The sequence below is a fragment of the Lygodium microphyllum genome, chromosome 23 (assembly GCF_053477565.2).
Source record: "Lygodium microphyllum isolate KBCC chromosome 23, Lygodium_microphyllum_v1.1.10, whole genome shotgun sequence".
Lineage (NCBI taxonomy): Eukaryota > Viridiplantae > Streptophyta > Polypodiopsida > Schizaeales > Lygodiaceae > Lygodium > Lygodium microphyllum.
In genome coordinates this window covers 78,341,455-78,365,397 of record NC_141157.1, presented here as the reverse complement: position 1 = coordinate 78,365,397, position 23,943 = coordinate 78,341,455, and the positions used below count along the sequence as shown (strand labels likewise).

Below are 23,943 nucleotides of genomic sequence, written 5' to 3'. Positions count from 1 at the left end.
GCTTCAAGTCACCTGGAGTACTAATATATAATCAGTGCGGATCGGATTAATAAGCCCGCATCAGAGCTGCTTTCTTCTTACGAACAGCGGTAGTCTAAGCGCATGCAAGGCAATCTCTGGATCAAAACAGTAGCTAGTAGTGCCTAGTATTAAAATGGCAACGTTAATTGGTCTCTCATGGAGCTCGAGGAGTGGCGCTACGTCGAGTAGGTCTCGGTCAGCGATGAAGAGCAGTATGCGAATTTCGCTGCTGCTGCTGGCGCTTATAATGATAATGCAGCTCAGCTCTGATTATACGTCCGTGAGGGCGGCGGACATCAAGCTGACGGTGTCGCGCTGCATGGAGTGCGCGTCGGCCGGCGTATCGATAACCTGCGACAACGTGTTCAGGATTCACTGGGGGGATAACAACCTGGGCAGCTGCGCCGACAGCGAGGCGCCGTTTGTTGACCAACGCTACAACGCCCTTAGACCCAACACAGAAATCAACACCCCTCACGGCAACACCTCCAACTACGTGCTCGTCAACGCCAACGCCGGGGTCGACCAGGTCAAGTCCCGCATCATCGCCCGCGACGGCGCCACCTACACATGCTACGTCGCTAACCAACAGCAGTTCACCCGTAGGTGCGCCGTCAGCTGCACCGTTGGCCTCTCCTGCTACGGGCCTGCTTTTGTATGCAAAACATGTATAAAAATGGTATTTAAAAAAAACCTTACTTTGAATCCACTTGATGTGCATATATATTCATGATAACTTACGTGAAATAAATATCAAGAATAATGAATAGGTCATTAGCATGAAACACATATAGATTGGGATTCGCTTTCATTTATTGGAAGCCATGTATACATATATATTTTTGGATGTTATATACTAAGGTCTTTGGGTCCTTGTTGGACCCTTAGACTATTAACCTCCTTAAGAATGGGTGGAAGCTTAACCTCATTGAGCTCTTTGTCAAGAAGAGGACTAGGGAGGAGAGAGAAGAGTAAAAAAAGGGAGAGAAAAGAGGAGAGAGAAAGATTACAAAGATAAAAAACAGTTGAGAGAAGCCATGAAAGCTTGGAGAAGGAGATGAGATGAAGAGACTATAATTTTGTATTAATGAATGCTAAAATAAAAGTATCTTACATCTCTTTTATACCTAACCAGTGTGGTGGGTATTTTTTAATTTTTCCTAACAAATATTTCTTGACTTTTCCATTCTTTACATTCCATCCCCACTCCAAAATGCTTTTTGCCCTTTCAAATAAGAAAGAATCTAGAAGAATTGGATGGAAACGAAGGCTCATGAAGAAGCCAAGCATATGGACAACATTTAGAAGTTTTCAATTTAAAACCTTGATCACCAAGTCTCTATGAAAGAGTACTTGCAAATAATAGACAAGTTATTATCCAAACAAGCCTTCTTGGATAAGATCCGAGATAACTTTCCAAGAACTCATTCAAACTAGGCATGCCACATATCAAAATAGAGCTCGTGAAGAGTACTTTCAACTTACATTTATGGTATTTTGCTAAAATAAGAAAAAACAAAATCTTTTCTAAAATAGAATATTGTTGTTCGGGTGATGTCTGCAACATAAGAGAGCCAATTCAGTTAGTCTTCATCCAAATGTTCCTTGAAGAATCCCTAAAGGTATTTGTCCAAACAGAAGGTAAACCAATAATGATATTTTATCCACCCGGATCAAAAAGGTTAGGTATTATTCAAAGCATCGAGTGGGTCAAAAAATTGGTCCAAAATATTATCTTCATTCTATGACTCATACTCCAAATCTTTAAGAACAATCACACTATTGAGTTTGGTATTTCCAGAGATAAACTTTAAGGATGACTTGGTGAATACTTTTGTCCATAGTATGTGAAGCATAAACCTTTTTCCTGTCAATCCTTATAGAGGTTCATTGGGATCACTTTGTCATTCTTTGGAAGAATAGTAAAAGTTTTTTTGAATTTGGCATGTTGGTTCCCTATTTTATTACCATTTACAGTCTTAAAATCACCTCTTGACTTAATAGTATTAAAGATGCAATGGTTGATATTGGGCACATTATTTCCACCATAAAATTTTCCAAACTATCATTTTCTCAGATCATTTCTTGGATACCCAAATGATGGCTATAAAGGGGATTCTCTCCTACATTTCCTGGAGCACCTTTTAGCTACCTCACTAGCTCTAAACAAACTCATAGGCGATTGTACCATTACATGAACTAAAAGACTAGGCTCTAATCCATACATACATTTTTCAAGATTGGAATCATCATTCATAGACTCCACATACATGGTAAGGTTCAAAACTTGATTGGTATCTTCCCTCATGGTAAGAGAATGTTGCTCTAGGTTATACCAATGTTGAGTAAGTCTTTATTTTTCTACTAGGTAAACAAATACATGAACCTTGATTATCTTTAATTCCTCCCAAGTATCCACTTAATGATTTCCTTTCTTCTTGTAATGCCGCCAAGTTTAGGCGAAACCCTTTAGATGAATGGTAGCATAGTAGATCTTCTGGTCATCAACCTCATGTGGAAAGATATCAAGTAATCCTCTAATTTGGAGGGACAGTCTTCAAGATTTGATGGAGAGGATGGCTAGCCATTATGCTTGGAGAGTATTATCTCATCCCTGAACTTCCTATCGCCATGATTTGGTTAATACTATGTGGCTAATCATTGTGAGAGTACCACCCTAACCACTATTATTGGAATAATCCTATAGCCAAAAGAGGACCAAGGTCTCATACTTGAAATGGGTACCTACGGTGGAAACAAACCCCATATTCTTGCATTGCCAAAGTTATCACTATCCCTATGATAAGGCTCACCCATCTCATAACTAGTATTTAGAATGCCCATCTTTTCTAGGATGCTCGAAGAATTCACATTGGTTGATGTCACTACCACATTATTTACATTGGCATGTGGCTTTTCCCCATGTTCCTTCTCCTTCTCTTACATTTTGAATTCCATCCATATTTCAAAATGAGAAATAACCTTGTTGATAGAGAGTTGGGTTTGATTCATGGCATCCATGAATTCAATGTTCCCTAACTGAGTTTTAGTTCATTGCATCCATCAATTCAGGCCCAGTTGGATGCCTTATCTCATGCTAACATAGAGTATTATTTAAGGTACAATAAGCTCCTATCCCATATGAATGATAAAAAATGAATAACCAATTCTAAGAACAGATTGTTGTGGCTATACACAACAATAAAACAAGTTGTAAATACTCTATATGAGACTTAAAACCACACTATGCACGGTCTCTAAACCTAAAATAATCAACGTAGCGCATGTATACGTTGAGAGCACTTCTATATGACCTCTAGCCAACCTATGTAGGCGTAAAAATGACCTTCAAAGTTTTTAAACCTCTTGGAAAAGCCTAAAATACCATGTTTTGACATGTAAACCTTATATCCCCAAATCGAAGCTCATGCAAGGCTCTTTTTACCAAATGATCCCCAATTGCATATGAATATATACAATATAGCTAAACACTTTCAAGTTAACACATCGAGCTTCTTTTGTAGCTCATCTCACACATGAACATATACAATATAACCAAACACTTTCAAGTTGACACATTGAGCTTATTGCCTATAAAGCATTCTTTTGGGGTCATCTATTATGTGAAAAAGGTTATCTTTCTTGCTTATCAAATTGATATGCTTCATACACTTTATGAAATTTTGCAACTCTAAAAGAAGGAAACCCTATAAGAAACCCTTTGGATTTTATTAATTTTAGACTTTGAACATTTATATATCTAATATGTTTGTGCCATATTTCAATGTTTACAAGTACTCCTTTGTCTTTAGCATACATAGTAACATTCATAGAAGGAATTCTAGTATCTAAAGTAAACATGCAGCCAACTATACTTTCTTTTGTGACCAATCTATACTTCTCATTAAAATCTTTCACAAAGTAGTCTTTTACATTAAATCAAATTTGCAACCCTTGCTCTATCATTTGACTAATATACACTAAAATCTTTAGAATTGATAGTATCTGTAATATATGAGAAATTATTTATCTAACTATCAAGAAAGGATAAGGGAAAATTTTTAATATATAAAATTGGGTGCAATGAGTCATCACCTCTTTGCACATAACTTGAATTTTGTAAATCTTGCATCTCTCTAAACCATTTAACATGGCTAGTCATACAATTATATATATTATGTATACCTAAATCCACATACCATACATCATCATGTATTCCCTTTCATATAACAACATTTACCATATATTATATAACAAATAGATGCTCATTTTTATCTTTATTATATCTAAATATTATGCATAGTTTTCTTACTACAATTTTATCATTATAGATATCATCCTTCTTAGCATAATAATAAACTATAATATGACATGTTTTGCCACAATAATGATAAAAAATACCACAATTTCTAAAACTTCTATTCTGTCATCCACCTCTTTCTCTAGAGCTCCCCCTTGCCTTTGATGTTTCCACGGCCTCTTGAAACTTACATTTTCTTGAAATATTGGCTCAACCTGGTTTGTTGGTTATTATCAACACATCCCATACCACAACCTCTTGAAGAGGATCTACCACATTCCCTTGGACCTAAACTTCAGTAAAATGTTCGGATCTGCTCACTACTTTTCTCAAATGATTCACATTGCATGTTGACTTTTTTTGTGATCATAAGATAAACCAACTCATCAAGAAACTAGAAATGGCTTTCGTACATATATAGGATCGACAAATGATTTCCAAGCCTTCTCATTACTAAGGCCACAAAAAAAAGATGAAACCAAATTACCATCATCAAGCATTGCATCAATAGCTGCAAGGCATCTACAATGCTTCTCACTTTTAAAACATGCTCATTTATAGACATCTTTCTTTTTTTTAAAGTTTCTAAATTTTTAATATGCCCCAACATGGTGTTGTGAATGACTATAGATAGTCAATACATCATCTCTTTGTCTTTTTTATTCCATTCTTTCTACGCCTTTAATTATTCTACAATCACAAAATTACGTAGCTCTGTCCTCTTTTCTTCACCTAAAACAAACTCATAAAGGCCTTTCCTAATAAGAAGATTCGTTATACAAAACTTCCATGATAAAAATTTGTTTTTGTTCAACTTCTCAATGATAGGGTTTCTAATGTTCTTTGCCATTTTCACAAAATTGATAAAAAATAGCAAGCAAGTCTTCTGCAATCTTTTATAACAAGTTCATAGTAACATACCAAATAGACTCTTGCACTATCTTCTCAATAATACATGTAATCTGCAACTTGTTTGTAGATAAAACTTTTACTTTATTCCTATCAAACGTCTCGCAACTTACTGATTCAAAATCTGTAACATTTTCAATCACTTTTGATCGATATAGCCAAAATTGCTATATAACCTAAAACTGCTATCCATAATCGTGCAATAATTTGAGATTTTTATTTTCCCTACCTTCAAAGTTTCCAAAAACTCTAACCAAGAGAAAAAGTGGAAGAATGGGATACCTTCTTACCCATTTCTTGTGTTGGGACCTAAAATGGGCACGACACGAGCTGCGGCCTCAAGAACTCACCTAAAACCACCCACACACGACCTTGCAGCCAAGAGCATCTATGAACTTTTTGTTTGTCTGATTTTGTACTCCAACGAGTAATTATTTTTCCACTCCTAAAAAGGAGTCCCTAAACATATTGGTATTATACACCATGTAGCGCACACACACGGAGCACCCCTTGGTTGACCACCGCGGCTCCACTATGACTCTCGTACACCTCAGGGATTTGGCTCCAAGATGCACTGTTAACATAGAACATGTTCAAAAAAAATTCCACTCTTTTAATTAAATGATCCAAGAGATTATATACAAACCTCACCAAATAACTTCCAAGGAATGGAATATCTATCCCTACAATTTGGGATACCTCACACTCTCAACATCGTGTCATCACTCATACAAACCGGTGCTATGCATCTAGGATACGTTACCATGTGGCGTATCAATGCAAGTGTGAATATGACTATCGTGCTAAAATAAATACTCATTGAAAGTCAGCAACATGAAAGTGCAAAGATAATTCTTTTTACGACTTTCCTTTTCTACGATAGTGCTTTGTTGCTTACGACTAGCGCTGAGCTTCCTCATGTTACTAGTCTCTTTTAATTTTTGAATATCCACATAATCTATATGATATGTAGCATGAATCATCATCATTTAATGTACTTCAACCACTCAACAACCCCCCTACTCCCTGCCATTTAAAATTTTTCATGCATTGATAGGTATAAGGCATAGTTCTTTATACATTTTTCTTTATTGAGAGCCATAAAAACTCACTCTAATAAAGAGATAGGGCTGAACTAAGGCTAAAACTCATGCTTCAGCTCTATTATAGATCCACACACATTAATCTTACTTTTTCTTATTTTTATGATGCGAAAAACCTATTTTTTCATTTTTCTTTCTATTTATTGATAGAAAATTATAGATAATTACTTATTTTCTTGTATAGACTCATTACCCTTATAGAATTTTTTAAAAGTATGTTTCGTTCCATGGAAACGGTAAATGTACCAAAAATTTAAAAAGTGCATATTTCTCCTTAAACTGCCTAGTCTTGTGTTTTGTTACATGTTTTGCATACAATTATTATACAAATAATCTTTTCCTGATTCTTTCAACCACTACAATAGAAACGAGGCATAGACGGGCCTGTTAGACGTGTAAAGTCGGGTGCGTCTATTATTGCGTCTATATGTGCGTGTAAAAGAGTGTGTAAATAAATGCGAATTTTGCGTCTATATATCCGCATAAATAGACGCCAATATAGACGCGCCACCAGACGCGCAATTATTTAACCACCTAAAATTGGACTTAATATAATGAAAAAACCAAAGTTAATAATTATTCAACCACCTGAAATTGATTCTTGAGTATGTACGTGTGCGCATGATAAAAACCATAGAATTAAGAATACACATTGAATCATTGAATAAAAAAACCAGAGTTAATAATTATTTTTGCATTACTCTCTAATGAATGGCAGTTTCTCCAGTTGACAAGCCTTATATAAGTAATTAGCGGCAAGCAACAGAAACCTTATTATACAATTACTAGCAAGCTTCATTGCAATATGTATATCGTAATTTCTCTACTTGAAGATGATAAAAAATACTTCCGTTTTATTATGGAAAATTCAATTTAGCTTTAAACTTGACTATTGATTCTTGAGTATGCATGTGTGCGCATGATAAAAACCATAGAATTGAGAATACACATTGAATCATTAAGCAAATTAAGTATGTTACAGTGAATGATCCATATCATCTTCAATGAGATTAGCCCTTGCTAAACTATCTACTTCTAGGTCTATGTTACCAAGAGGTAACAAAACAAATAAGTCTATCCCACTATCAGATGTGTTGCTATATTGCTCAATAACTTCATTAATATTATCGACAATCACATTATTGTCTTCTTCTGCGTTTCCTTGAACATCCTCACGAGGTTTATCTTGTACTATATCACGCATATCATCCATTATGGTGTCATCATGCACATCATCATAAATTGTTGGATTGTCATCTGCTATCTCCATGTCCGTAATATTACCATATATTGGTTTTGAGCGATTAGATATAGGGATGACATACCACCATCGGTTATTGTTTACCATTGGATGATACACAACCTGTATTTGAAAAACAAAAGCAAGAAACTTAAATACTTATTATATTGTATATATATATCACATGTATACATATTAAAAAATTAGCTTTTGCATATGTACCTGCTCGCATTGTTGAGGTAGTACTAATGTGTCATTCTTGTTTTGGTGAAATTTTGTAGAGTCAATGATTACAAAACCACTTCGATGACGTCTGATTGTGCAATGCTGACCATTTGTTACCACTTCTTTAAACCACTTCACATCTAGTACATATATAAAGAATCGTCTAAAGTCAAGCTTCAGAATATCTTGGATCAAGCCACAATAACCTTCCATGGTACCATTGGCATCCTTGAAGTGAGCAAGGACACCACAATCTTGGGTATTTCTCTTTTCATCTATACGTTGAGTTCGAAGATGTTTACCCTCACACCCAATAGCATTGAATAATGTGCACTAATAGTAAAAGATAAAAGATCAAACATGTCAATTATTTATATAAAATCTAACTTATAGAAACAAATAATTGATAGTATGTCTCACCTTTGATAAGCAACCTCGTGCATATTCCCACTCTTCTTGAGATATATTAATTTCCTCCTCTTTCTCCATTCTCTCCATTTCCTCATGTAACCAATCTATATCAATATGGCGTGGGAGCGCATTTAGATGATCTGAAAATGAGACATTACGTCCATATCTGGTGCGAAATTCTTGTCTTTCAATTTTTCTTCTTGCCCTTGCTTCATTATATAGTGTTACCCATTTGCTCATTACATCACTATTGAGTACACAAAAACTATTTAACTTACAAAGTTCTTCTTTTGTTAGCACTTTACTCATTCCTTTTTCTTAAGGTATTATAGAGGTCATCCTCAAGTCTTCATCATCTTTCCATAGTCGTGGTTGAGAGGGATCCACTTCAGCAAGATATTCAGAGATATAAACAAGGGATGATTGCACTAACCAACCCTCAGCCATGCTTCCCTCAGGCCGTGCTTTTTGCCTCACAAAATCTTTCAAGGTTTTTATGAAGCGCTCAAGAAAAAACATCCACCTTGCATGAATTGCCCCACAAAGTGCGATCTCATCAATCAAATGTATGAGTAAATGTAATTGAGTAGTCAAAATGGATCGAGGAAAAATTTCCTCCACCAAACAAACCACCTCAACAGATAATACTCGAGCATCTTGCAATGTGTTTGGATCAATTTTCTTCGAGCTCACGTATCTGTCAGGATGTATTTGAGAATTATTTATTTTTGTGTAGAAATTGAAAGATATATAATGAAAAAATACAATGTATACACACCTCACAAGCTCTTCCATCTTGTAAATAATATCATGTACATCTTTGGATACACAATGGGATATGCTAGTAGGAAGTACAAATTGAATATAAACAATGTTCATAGATCAAATGATTAGCTGAGGAAAAAGACATCATACCCCAAAGTTTACACATAGTTACTCCACTAATTACTATATTCATGGTTAGAGATACCCTTACTTGAATCATTTTGTGCCAATCGTGGGACTTCAAACCAGATAGTTTCTCCACACCTCTTTTCTTTTTCTTTATGAAGGCTTCCTTGAGACATCTCATACATCCTATGGGTGTTCGAAAGCTATATATTTGTTCCTTCACTATTTTTTCCTCGTTCTTTGACAACATCCAAGGTGCATGGGATAGCTCAATCTTTCCTATGGGTCCAATGCGTGGCCAGGCTCATCTCATGTGACCAATGTTACGTAAATCCTCCCTTACATTGACTGAATCACGAGCCCTTATCAAGTGATCCCATAATGTAGATACAACATTTTTGAATATGTGCATGGGGTCCAACAAGTGCTTGATCTTGAGTTCAGTCGAGTACAGAAGACGAAAAAATATAGAGAACCTAAAAAACAAACAATATATTATGTAAACAATTCGTCATGCTAAATATTTTAAAGTCAATTGAGAGAAATGCACTTCTTACCGACTCATGCCGAGTGGAGGGTGGCTGTCGTCATTAATCCATCTCTCCTTACAATCTCGAATGGTTAGAGATTGTGGAGTCATTCCATTAGTAGGGAGAACATATTTGGGATGGTCAATATGAAGAAATCGATGATGATTGTCGTAGATAACCTTCTTTAAACGTGCCGGCCTAGAGGAAACTAGAGAGGGACCACAAATAGGACATGCGTGATATCTTGATGTGGTTAAACCTGAACAAACAAGTGAATTAATAATATGCAATTGATTTAAGTCTTGAATTTTAAATATAGAGTTATATATATGTACCTGAGCACTCTCGGTATCCTAGAAAGTCATGTATGGTCCACAACAACATGGCCTTCAATGTGAAATCTCTAGAGGATGCAGATGCGCTTGTATCTTGCACCTCAATACCTTCCCATAACATTTCTAACTCTTCAATCAAAGGCTCTAAGTAAATGTCCATGTTTTTTACCTTGTGCTTTCCAGGAATCAGAAGGGACAACATTACATGTCCCTTTTTAATTGCTATGGATGGAGGAATATTATAGTTCACCAATACCACTGGCCATACACTGTATGATGTGCCTTTGATGCTAAATGGATTGATTCCATCCATACCTAAACCAAATCTCAAATTTCTTGGCTCTTCTTTGAAAACGGGCCACAAATTATCTATATGTTTCCATGTCGGCGTGTCTGCACGGATCCTCCATTTTTCATCACTTGAATGAGGACTAGCATGCCATGATATGAGCTTTCCAATAGACTTGCACTTGAACATAAGTTTTATACATGGAACAATCGAAAAATGTCGCAAAACCTTACGAGGCATATCCATTGACTTCATCTCCACTTCATATCTTGATTCGCCACAAACAGGACACTCGTGCGAACTCGTGAATCCCACAAAATAAGACACAATCATTGACACATGCATGGATCTTGACAAATCGAGGCCTCCCAGAGATGTCAAGTAATGTCTTGCTTGCTCTCTCTTAGTTGGCAATTTTTTTCCTTTTGGAAGCATTTGTGATAATAACCTACATATATTTTTAAAAGTGAGTTTAAAAACCACCAACATATATTTCTGTCTGATTTCAAAATAGAACAATTAATTTTATGATTTATAAGCCAAACTGAATTGATAACTACTTCAATAACGCATCCAAACTGACATTACTCCATCCATAAATTGTTTGCAAGTTAAGTATCTCGAGGGACGCACGAAGAACGGAGTACATACAACCTTCATACAACGAAGTAGATGATGCTACGTATAGTGGATCATCTGGCTTCGTAGAGTGACCTTCTCCCTGAACCGGTTACGAAAATAGATGGTGTACCATGTTGTCCAAAATCTCATCTTCTACGACTTGATGGGACATTTCATGAGGGCTACTATCATGGTCGTGAGTCTCTACTCTTCTTGAAGACTCTGCCTCCTCGTGTCGACGTTTTGCAGCCTCTCGACGCTCGAGAGGGAGCATTTGAGGATGTGGCACCGCATCCTGCTCAACTACAAAAGGGAGTTTCATGTACATTGATATATATTGAGTAACATAGACTAGCAATCTTAGTGGTAAAAAAAAACAATGAATACCGGTGATTTTTCTCGGTCCCATTCTCCATACAAGCTGAGGTGTGACATTGCAATTTGACGTGCTCGAAAAATACACCCTCGACAATGATCACACATGCATTTAATTTTTCATCGTAGCCATGCATCTCGATTATGAAGACGTAATGTTTCATCCTCACTTGAGGATGTGCTCGTTGACTCATCACCATGCACCGCACTAGGTGATGACAACGACATGATTAAACCTAATTCATGACAACATCAAAATATTTGTCATTCATATATTTACATACAAACTTCAAGCTAGCGTATTAATTATTCTAAGATCTCAATTTTAAATACACAAAATTCATCATAAATACATTAGAACTTATGATAAGAATTCACTATCAAAACTTATCTTAAAAACCAAAAATTATGATAAAGCCTAAATGCGCATCTATATCCGTGTTTACGTATGCGTCTATACTCTTCTTTCATTTCAAACACACAAGAAGGAAAAAGGAAAGCCAAGGAGAGGAAGAAAGAGAGAACAAGAGAGAGGAGAACAAGAGGAAGAAGAAGCAGCAAGCAAGCAAGCAAGCATCAAGGGAGGGTAACTTACCAAGGAGAGGAAGAAGGAGAAGGAAGAAATGCCACCACCCGCCACACCAAACACCCAAGGTGTCTCTCTCTCTCTCTCTCTCTCTCTCTCTCTCTCTCTCTCTCTCTCTCTCTGTGTCTCTCTCTTTATCTCTCTGCTCTATCTGTGTATTAGGATTTCTGATTCCATTATGTATTGCATTTTGTAAATCATCAATGGCGGTCGTCGGACTAAAATCAGCCGACTGAGCGCATCTACCAGCGCGTCTACATTTCAGTGTAGACGCATGTATAGACGCGAAGAAATGTTTTCTCTCATTGCGTGTGAGGATGCGTCTCAGAGCGCGCATGCTGTTGCGTGTGCTCTACAGTCTACACGCGATGATATACACGCGCGCCAGAGCATTGACTTGGAATATGCGTTTGACAGTGTTTGTATACTGCATCTCAAATGCGGATATAGACGCGCTGGATAGAGGGTTGACTTTAGGAACGCGTTTGAGAGCGCGTCTAACGTGCAATTTAGACACAGTCATACACGCGCCAGCTCTCCCAGCTCTGATAAAAAACAATATATTTTTGCAATGATGAATGTGACCAATCCCATGTTTGTGTTTATCAGTTTTCTTATTTATGAGAAGCATTAGCACTTAAGTTTTATGCTCAATGTCTAAAGAAAGCTCTTTGAAAATGTTTAGGTATGGATGAAGGTAATATATGATTTTTTATATGCAAAAAAAATTGTCTTTTTCTTGTGTTTTTTTTGCAGATGCCGTATCCTGGTTCATCTAGCAATGACTCGGATTTGGATCGCATGAATGATACATTGGCCTCGTTCGGCAGGGGGGTCAATGCATTTTTTGGAGGTTTTCCTAGTAGGGAAGACTTCATGGGAGAGATGACCAGACACCTTGGCCGCTCTCCCATAGCAAGACAAGGTGTTCAGCGTCATGTCTGGAACGCCTCTGACGTCTTTGCATGGCACTACTTCCCAAACTCCAATTGCAGGTACTCCACATGCAGTACCTGTACATGCATCGGCTGAAGCACAAGCGTCAGCCGACACATGTGCATCTACAGAAGCATGTGCATCCAGCGAAGCAGAGGATAGTCGACAGAGAGGGAGGAGGGAGAGTCGAGGGGGAGGACGAGGCTTGTGTGGGGGTTGCTTAGGAAGTGGTGAGCGATCACCCTCACTAGTAGATCACGTAGAGGAGCCTATACGCGAGTACTATAGAGTTAAAAATGTGAAAGCCTATTCAATATTCCTATACTATGCAATATGTCCATCAAGTCATAAGTGTGATCTTGCCCAACCATGTTGCCAACTTTGCTGGAAAATATTTCAACTACATTGGATCCAATCAAATGTATTGGAAGCATCTTATTTGGATGGAAGTCTCTAAAATATTTTATGAGTAGTACAACGATGTGACATGAGAGTTGTACATCTAAGAATGCCTCCTTACTAATAAACTTCTTTGATAATGCATACATGGCATGTTTTAAGTCTAAGATCTCCAGAGTTGGAAGAAGAATGCCACTTTTGGTACTAAATGGACTCTCTCTAACCAAGCTCAAGTATGGAGACAAGAAAATATCAATGTAGTCTCTAGCAACTTCAAGATAGACTTGTGTTGCAACCATACTCCACTCCTTTCTATGCTTTCTATTATTTGCTAGCTCTCCCAAACACCATTGGACTTGCTTGCTATATATTCTTTGTGTTGTAGCCCAATTTTGACAATCATCTTGTCTGATATCTATTTCCTTAAGGATATGTTCATCAACAGAAAAAGAATCATAAACAATGGTAACATGACTCAACGAAACCCATACATCCCCAAGAGCCAATTGACTCTTGGGCTTGTTGAGAATATTGACTAGCTTTTTCACATTGTGTATAAAATACTAATCATGCATGCTTGAAAACTCTCCATTTAATAATTTGCTTGAAAGAGGCCATCCATCCCATCCAATCTCATATCGAGCACCATGCTTATTTAAATAATTATCTAATATTTCTTTTCTTCGTCAACTATCTCCATCTAATGCATGTCCAATAATAGAGCCTACTTTTGATTTGAGCTTCTCATCCCGTAATGTCAAAATTTCAATCCACTGTCTATGAATAAAACTTCTGTAAAATCAATTACACATACAATGAGCAGCAACAAACAAGTGTGAAAGTGCTTCATGAAGTGGATTTGCTACAAATACTCTTACATAACTACCAATAATACGAGTCTCAAATGCATCAACAATGATATCATAACCTACTTTTCCTTCTCCAACTTTAATCATGTGTGATGTCCCGCATTCATGGTCTGAAGGCTTGTATGCATCGTTAACACCATATTGGGGAATATGGGAATTTTCCATAAGTTTGGAACACATAGTCAAATCTTTGGATTTGTCATAACTTGAATACTATAACTCCAAATCGAGCACTTTATAGCTCAATAGATTCCATTTTCCAAGCACTTTCCAATGATAGGTCAGATCATATCGTTTTGATAAACTTACGGGCATGTTATCCGGGTGCCACCTTTTTAGTATTCAAAAAATGGGAATTGGGAGATTCCCAAACTCACTAATCTTGTGTTAAATCCAACGAGAGTATCATCTTTAGGATTCCACCTATGATGAAAATAGTAAAGGTTATAAAATCTTAAAATTTTATTGATAATATTTTTTGCAAGTCAAAAGAACAAATATTTTAGTATGTTTACCTTATCCGCTTCTTTATAGCGGTCTCATCTTCCACCAAGATAAAGGGAATGTTTCCTATAATACCATGTTTTTCTTTTGCCTTTTGATATATTTTAGCAATAGCATCAAATATATATCCATGTATCCCATGGATAAAGTGGGTGGCTTGTCTATGGCCTCTTGTTGTCGTTGAGAGTGAAGGGCCATTTAGGTTAGCAGTCAGGAACTCATGCAACTTTGGTCCACCCCACATCTTTGCAACCTCAAACAAAGATTTTGTATTTGTACTATATCATTGATGTTCCTTTGAATGTACCATGTTTAAGTCAAAATAGTATATAAATCGAACCTTGAAGGGCACAAATGTAACCATGTGTCATCGTACTTGCATCTTACACAAGCAAATATTTGGTCTCTGAAGTCATGTAATGTAGCTGTAATGACTTCAAAATCTTAATGAACTCAGCACAACTAAGTAGTGATGGAGGATGACTTTTTCAGATTTTTAGTTATCTCTTCCTCTTTCTTATCACTAATTGTGATGGAGAGCAAGGACACCATAAGAACTGCATGCAAAAACGCGCCACACTTAAAACTCAATAGCAATAATTCATGTTAGCTCCAATTTTCACTGCATATAACTATTACTTCCAAATACTTAAAACTCCATAACAATTCCTCTCAACTCCTATTTGCACTACATATATATTTTAATTCTAAATAGGAGCTTCTATTAGATGAAAACATGCAATCCACTACTCCAGGCATAAGTCAGTGTGGGTACGAATTCAACCCATACTACTCTGGCAACACTTAAAACTTCATAGCAATTCAAGTCAACTCCGATTTTCACTGCACATATATGTTAAATCCAAACACCAGCTTCCACTAAATGGAAACACATAATGTACTACTCCAAGGCATAAGCTAGCTGGATAAATTCAACCCATTCTCCTTACCTAGAAAAACCTATCCCTACGAAGTCAATTAAGCAATTTGCCACTGAAAGACCATATATTGAAACCATTCTCAATTTGATGTACATATGTGATTGACCTTGACACAAAATTGATTACAAGTAAATGCAAATGATTATAGATCACACTACTTAGAAGTAAATGGTAACTATTCTATAGTGTACTATATTTTCTTATATCCTTTGAACCAAAACCATGAGAGTTCTAAAAATCATTACCTTCCTATTGGATCTCAATCTACATCTATGGCCATGAAGTGGTGAGCTATGACGTTTGTTTCCAATTCATCAACATTGTAGAAATCTAACTGCCCATTGTATGCCTTTAGTCCAACCAAAACAATAAATTGCCCAATTGGAGACTAATAAAGGAAATTTGCTTGCTTACCCTTCAAATTTTCGACTTTGTTACTCGCCCCACATTGTTTAGACTTTTCATAGAGTAGAGTGTAACATCTTGTCTAGGTCCATCTCCACGAATTATGGCAAATCTGTGACCTTTAGGCTCCCCTGCAAATGCAATAATTTTTTCATTTTTTCTTTCTAGTTCCAAAACCATGGAATTGGAATGTCTCTCTCCTAGATTCAGAGCAATTCAAATCCAGTGTATGTACTCTTTTTTTGTGTACCTATCTACTTTCATGACCAAATAATCCCAATGCTTTGCTAGAACATTTTACAATCACTACCACTGAATAAGTCCTTTTGTATGAGCTCCTCCCTATTGGGGATCTACACTAGACTTACTTGTCAAACTATGGAAGAACCAATTAAAGCAGCAAGTCCAGTCGAGACACTCCAAAAATACACTATTGTGAATGATAGAGATAAAGGGGGTGACCCTGCTCAACACAGTAGCAACAATGAGCTAGAAGAAAAAAATGATGCACAACACAAAAAAATACCATTCATAATAGGAAGGCACAACAACAATTACAACTTCTAGAAACAATGCATCTTATGAAAGTTTAGCATAAGGCCAAATGCACTCACTCTAATAGGTTTATTTCCTCCATTTCCTTCAAGAACAAATAAAGCCATGATAGAGTCTATGGGGGAACAACTAAAGACCATGACATTGTCTACTATCAAGGATTTCTTATCAAGAAGATTCATGGTTTCAGTCTCATACACGTTGATTGCATTCTTGCCTATTAGAGCAAAATACTTGTCATCTCTATATGCACCAGCATGAAAGCATCCATTAATCTCAATTAACTTAAACTTATAAGAGAGAAACAAAGAATAAATAGAGAATAATTATACTTGAACACTAGCTAAGAGACACCTACCACACCCCCTAATCCACAAGTTGCAAAATCATCTACACTTTCCTTAAATTCTATAAGCACTTTCCCAGTCCTCACATCATAATAAATTAAGTATCATCCTCTAGATAAACATATCTAGACATCAATAGATACTTGTGCATGTAGTTTTCCAAATAATAAATAAAATTCATCAATAACCTATGTATCTCTAGGGTTGCTTGGTTCATGACTACTATATGTCACAATCTATTTGTCTCTTAGAGAGAAGTTAATCAGTCTAACCTAAAAGAGTAGATCATAGAATTGATATAAGAGCCATCATTCATATTTAGCAACATTCCCAACTTACAAACCATAAATGAGAGAATTTGAGCCATACCTAAGGATAAATGTATCACATTATTTGGCGCACCACCCCATATAGCTACACGTTGTTTATGAATTGTGGAAAGGTAAGACCCAAGGGGAGCTACAACTATCTAAACTACAGAAAATTCAACTTACAGAACAGTAGTAAACAAGGTAAGTTTCCCTAATCTAGCATCATTCCAATAAACTTTAATCTCTAATCCAAAGCAAACAAAAAATTGGTCTTGGCCTTGTTTATCTGTCACCCAAGTTAAAAGATTTTCCTGAATACACGTAAATCATGATGAGATCATACCTAAGTAGTCTAGAATGGTATAGATGCACCTGCAAGAGTAGCTACATGCATACCCCAAGACTATAAGGTGTGACTTTTGGTGGTGCCCATTTGTTTGACACTTTCATATACTTGTCAAATTCATCAAACATGTTGATTGCAAAAACATGGGACTTATCCAAATTGTAGCCATTAGTTTGTTCTCTAGCTATTTGAGACTCTTGAATGCATGAAAATTATATAAAGTATAAGTTCAAAGACCAAATGCATGATCCAAACCTGGACTTCTATGTATACCACACAAACAGAAATCAAACAATGATTCACAAGTTGGCATTCTGTAACGTGTCCACCTGTTATCTTCAGGACACATCTTAGCAGTCCATCGGAAAGGATGTCTAGAAAGCTCCGCCCGACACTCCCATGGAATGTTACGGGGTTTGCGATCTAGGGCTTTCCGCGTCTACCACGTAGCGGAAGTATTCCGGCTATTTCCACTTAGGACCGACCTGAATTAGGGATTTCCATATTGGTCATTTCCTAACGGCAACTAGCATCAAACTCGAACGAACTACTTTACGCAGAAATGCCAGGTCCGAAGTGGATTCACGCTGCACTTGGTTCAAGGAGAATGGGAAACAAGAGGCATGTGAAGCTCAACCTCTCTGCCATAAGGCATAGTCCCATTCTGTTCCCCTAAAACAATATAAATCGGGATCATCTATAACTTAGACTCTAGGTCAACGCTCTTGTTGTTTGTGTTCTTTGAATGATTTTCTTGCTGTCCATCGTGATTGAGAAAAGTTCCTGGCCAACCGGGACCACCCATTCGTAGGACAGACCTATGGCCACATCCTCCGTACTTTCCTCAGGTTGTTTTAGTTATTTAATTACCTAACACATTTAGTTGGACATGTGTCAATTAGCCTCCTTAATTAACCCGTTAGGCACTGGTTCCTTCACGTAATCATAGCACTTGATATAGAAAAACAATGTCAAACAAGTTCATTTTTCAATAGCTTATCATATTTATATTTCAAAATACATAAAGTCCAGCCCGTAGGCTTACCCATAATCTGCCCAAAGGCTATCCAACAATCGACAGGGATCACTAATCCAAGATTCTACCCATAGACTAGTATGTGGGCCTCGAGATCCAATCCCGAGTCATGTTAGCCTCTTGTGCAGGGCCTAGAAATCGAGGGATTTATGGCCAGAGCCCCCCTGGCAACCAAGCGTCCTCTTGCTCCAAGTAGCGCTCAACGGAGAGACCTCTCGTGGCGGGTTCGGTCCACCTTCCCGGCGCACTTAACAACCCTCTTGGTTAGGGTCAGGCAGGCAGTCAGGGGTAACTGAAGCTGCCTCTCCCTTTAGGCCTTCAACCTGAAGCATTAGATATCTATTTATCCTTTAATTCTTTCAGCAAACAAAGCAAAAGAGTGCTCTTAAAACTGTTACAAGCACAGACAATTTCATTGGTCATTATTTTTTGCCAACTGCTAACGAGTGAATCCTTCTTTTCAAATGCATCTAGCACTCGATCCGGGATCAATTGCGACTTGGCAAGATCTCCAAGGGTTTGTTTGTTAACCCTATATCTTGGGTTAGGGCCGTACCCTATTAACCCGACTTAGTCAATACCTTAAGTTCATATATTATTCCAATTTATAGATGGGTCCTTTGCTTCCAAGAAAATATCTAATCCCCGTATCTTGGTCACTTTACCCAAGAAAGGTACTATATCAGGACAATTTTTCATCCTCTTGCAAGATAAACTTACGTAAGAATCTACCAATTCTCATTTCGAGGAATTGGCCATTCCCTTGTGATCAAATCACAAGATCATGCAACTCTACAACTTGTTGCAGAAGTGTTGCATCAATTATGGGACTATTTACCCATCGAATGGAGTCACGAAACAATTTGTTCCTGATTGCATTAGGATGACATTGTCAGTCCTAGGGTTTCGAGTTTCATTTTCTTAGCGAGAGATTCTTAGGAAAACCCTAGATCACTTCTCGCAAGTATGTCCTACTGTCCCTACATTCAGTGAATGTGGGCAAGTATTTAGGGTATAGGAGTTTCAGTTTTTGGCAATACGTGCGACTAGATAAATGTCTTCACTATGCTAACCCTAGTCAGTTCCTTGGGATACGTTGCATTGAATTAACCCTTTTCTAAATGAGTACTGCACGGTTTTAGGTGTTTAGGTTTATACCAATTTAACCAGTCTATTCTTGAAGATAATTACTCTATCATTTCCATATCCACATGAGTCATTGTCTACACGTAAGTTGAATTTCAAACCCTAACTTTTCGGTTTAAGATCAAGCATAGGTTAGGCTATAGGCTATAGGATAATTCCAATTAATCATTCTATAACATGCAAACAAGATTCATGCTAAAACATGTAGCCTTTTACTACTTTCATTTTCGAATGAATTTGTCGTATGCAGAACTTACACACCCTTCTATTAAATTAAGTTTTTAGACCACTTGCCTAGTTAAATCTTCTTCATGTAATCCTAGAAATTTCCTACGATTGCTAATAACTTTCTTTAAGAATCATTTCAAAAAAAAATTCAATAATGCAATATGTGATTTATTCCTTCCATGCTTAATCGGAGTGTACTTTCATAATTTTGTTTTGTAAATATGGACATTAATCTAATTTCAATTCATTGCAAGGCACAAAAACTACTTGCTAGAAATGCATATCAATCTTCTGCTCACTTTATTTTGTTCGTTTTATTGAAAATACTAATGGCCGAACTCTTCTGTCGTGAGCTAGTTCTTTTAAATTAACCAAAGTATTTAAGACAAAAAATGCATCCTATCTCCAAAAATCATCCACGCACGATTGAATTATAACAATGTAAAATAAAAATTAGGAAGAAAAATCCAGACTTGTGGTGAGATGTCCACGTGGATGTTAGGAGACAATCCTCCTGCGGTTGCGCCTTTTGTGCCTTCTTAGGGGCCATTGCGAATTCCACCTTTTTGCCTTGGATGTAGAGTTATGATCTTGTCCGTCTCTTCGTACGCGAAACTCCCTTTGTGAATCGGCTTTAGAAGGCCTTAAAGACTTGTGGGAGTTGCAATAGGAATGATGGTTTTTTTTTAAAACCGGTTATGGTAAGCTTTATGGGAGATGTATGGAAAGAAAAATCCACAAAAATGGAGTTTAAAAACACGGATTTTTGGAACACGGGGTCCTAAATTCTGGAGTGAGACTGGGGGAAAGGAAGTGTAAGGGCCCGCTTGTGAAGGGGTTAAATCTCGGGGAGGGGGTTTTAAAACCTTTCAAGGTAAGGCTTAGTAAAGCCACGGGAAAGGGCTTAGTGGCTTTCTACAAGGTCTACTGAGACCCCACAGAAAAAGGGAAGCAAGGGGTGTATAAGTCCTTGCAAGGGGAATTTTATGTGGGGGGGGGGGTTACCAAGCCCACATGGACAAGGGCTAAGAGGACCCACAAAGAGGAATGGGAGTGTAATGTGGAAGGGGGCTTAGGAGGCCCAACCTTGGAAGCTTCTAAAGCTTCTGGAGCTTTCAGAAGCCCACATGGAAGGAGGTCAGGTGGGATTTTTGACTGGTGGCAACGACAACGTGTCAGCTCCTCTCCCTCTCACGCTGGCGTCAGCAGTCTTCCCCTCCTTCATGACTGTAGTGCTTCATGGCAACGTCGGCAGTCTGACCCTCTTCCTCTCTCCACACCAACACTCCCCTTCTCGGCTGGCGGTGATGTGGGCCTCTCCCAACTCATGGCAGCGCAGCGCCTTGTCCCCCCCTCTTGACGGCCAACATCAACCCTCTCACTCCACGGCAGCGACCAACGGCAGCATCAGAGTTCTCGACTCTCCCTCCTTTTTCCAAAGCTCCCATAGCCGTGGTTTGGTAATAAGTGTTGTTTGCCTAAGCTCTTGTCTAGTGAGGTAGTCCAATCTTCTACCAAATCTTGTTCCCCTATTTCCTCTATTTTGTTCTTGTACTAGCTTCTCCCTATATATTCTCATTCCAAAGTCATTAAGCTTTGATATACTATTGCAATGACTACAAGAGAAGTCTTTGAATGGTTGCCCATTGGTTGAAGCACATTGACAATCAACATAACAAAAGCAACCATCTATTTGAAAACATGTTCTTCCATCATCCAGACTTGCCCTAGTAAAAAGTTATGCGAACCAAAGTTTACCGCCACATTGATCATCTAATAAAGGTCTCACATTGATTTTCTTCTTATTCACTTCAATAATGTGGCTATATAAACCTCAACATAATAAGTTTAAACTTTTCAATGGATTTCTATTATCCTCATGGTCATTAGGAGATAGGGGGTGATGAATCACCTTCGGTTGGGCTCCCCACCTTTGTAGAAAACAAAAACTTGCTTTGCTTTCGATCATGTGTCGCTCCCTTTCGAGGACGTCCTTGCAAGCCTGTAAGTAATGGCTTGGATTTGTCAACCTCCTTTGAAAACACCTTTGTGTGTAAGATTGTCTTTGTTTGTTCAGTCAAATTAGTATATAAATCGAACCTTGAAGGGCACAAATGTAACCATGTGTCATCGTACTTGCATCTTACACAAGCAAAGATTTGGTCTTTGAAGTCATGTAATGCAGCTGAAATGACTTCAAAATCTCAATGAACTTAGCACTAAGTAGTGATGGAGGATGGCTTTTTCATATTTTTAGCTGTCTCTTCCTCTTTCTTATCACTAATTAGTGATGGAGAGCAATAACACCATAAGAACTGCATGCAAAAACAGGCCACACTTAAAACTCAATAGCAATAATTCATGTTAGCTCCAATTTTCACTGTATATAACTATTACTTCCAAATACTTAAAACTAGCTAAGAGACACCTACCACACCCCCTAATCCACCAGTTGCAAAATCATACTTAAAACTAGCTAAGAGACACCTACCACAAAGAATAAATAGAGAATAATTATACTTGAACACTAGCTAAGAGACACCTACCACACCCCCTAATCCATCACTTGCAAAATCATCTACACTTTCCTTAAATTCTCTAAGCACTTTCCTAGCCCTCACATCATAATAAATTAAGTATTACCCTCTAGATAAACATATCTAGACATTAGTAAACACTTGTGCAGGTAGTTTTCCAAAGAATAAATAAAATTCATCAATTATAACCTATGTATCTCTAGGGTTGCCTAGTTCATGACTATTATATGTCACAATATATTTCTCTCTTAGAGAGAAGTTAATCAGTCTAACCTAAAAGAGTAGATCATAGAATGGATACAAGTGCCAATATTCATATTTAGCAACATTCCCAAATTACAAACCATAAACTAGAGAAGATGAGCCATACCTAAGGATGAATGTATCACATTATTTGGCACACCACCCCATATAGCTGCATGTTGTTTATGAATTGTGGAAAGGTAAGACCCAAGGGGAGCTACAACTATCTAAACTACAGAAAATTCAACTTACAGAACAGTGGTAAACAAGGTCAAGTTTCCCTAATCTAGCATCATTCCAATAAACTTAAATCTCTAATCCAAACCAAACAAGAAACTCGTCTCAGCCTTGTTTATCCATCACCCAAGTTAAAATATTTTCCTGAATACACTAAATCATGATGAGATCATACCTAAGTAGTCTAGAATGGTATAGATGCACCTGCAAGAGTAGCTACATGCATACCCCAAGACTATAAGGTTTGACTTTCGGTGGTGCCCATTTGTTTGACACTTTTATATACTTGTCAAATTCATCAAACACATTGATTGCAAAAACATGGGACTTATCCAATTTGTAGCCATTAGTTTGTTCTCTAGCTATTTGAGACTCTTGAATGCATGAAAATTATATAAATTATAAGTTTAAAGACCAAATGCGTGATCCAAACTTGGACTTCTATGTATACCACACAAACAGAAATCAAACAATGATCCACAAGTCGGCATTCACATCTAAGAGTCCACCTAGACCTAAGGCATTGTGTACTCTATAAAAGCATAGCCTTTAGTCTTTTCAATTTCTTCATCCTTGGGCACCCAAAGGCTATGCTCTCTAATAACTCTAAATTTACCAAATATCTTCTACACCACACCCTCAAGCTTCTCATACTTTTCTGGAAACATTCGCATCAAGTAAATGGTAGCCACACGCACCTCTGGATCCCAAAATCTTCACGGGGTTGGGGGGGTAAAACATAATGTTTTTGAGGTTAACTTGGGAGAAGTCGATCTTAAGATGGATGCCATCCCTCTGCAGGTCAAGGGCAACGTGATGGGGAGCTTGCGGTGACTCGGTGAGCTGTGCCATAGCCATGAGCTCAAAGGAAGAATAGAGAGAGGGGGACTATAAGTCTTCCAACCCAATCCTTATACAGAGAGAAATTCTAAGAAAGAAGAGTTTGAAGCTTGGCTCTCTCATCAAGTTTGGATTTTCTCATTCTTCATGTTCCTTTTTTTCTCTCGATTTTCATAATAGCAAAATTATGTGTGAGGCAGTTTTAGTCATGATGCATGGGAAGACCA

General features: G+C 37.5%; 2 pseudogenes; both read right to left on the bottom strand.

Moving 5' to 3' along the window:
- Positions 1–217: 217 nt before the first annotated feature.
- On the bottom strand, positions 218–17,577 carry LOC148016371 (eukaryotic translation initiation factor 3 subunit B-like; annotated as a pseudogene).
- A 4,562-nt stretch (positions 17,578–22,139) lies between these two features.
- On the bottom strand, positions 22,140–23,728 carry LOC148016370 (eukaryotic translation initiation factor 3 subunit B-like; annotated as a pseudogene).
- Between the last annotated feature and the right edge of the window lie 215 nt (positions 23,729–23,943).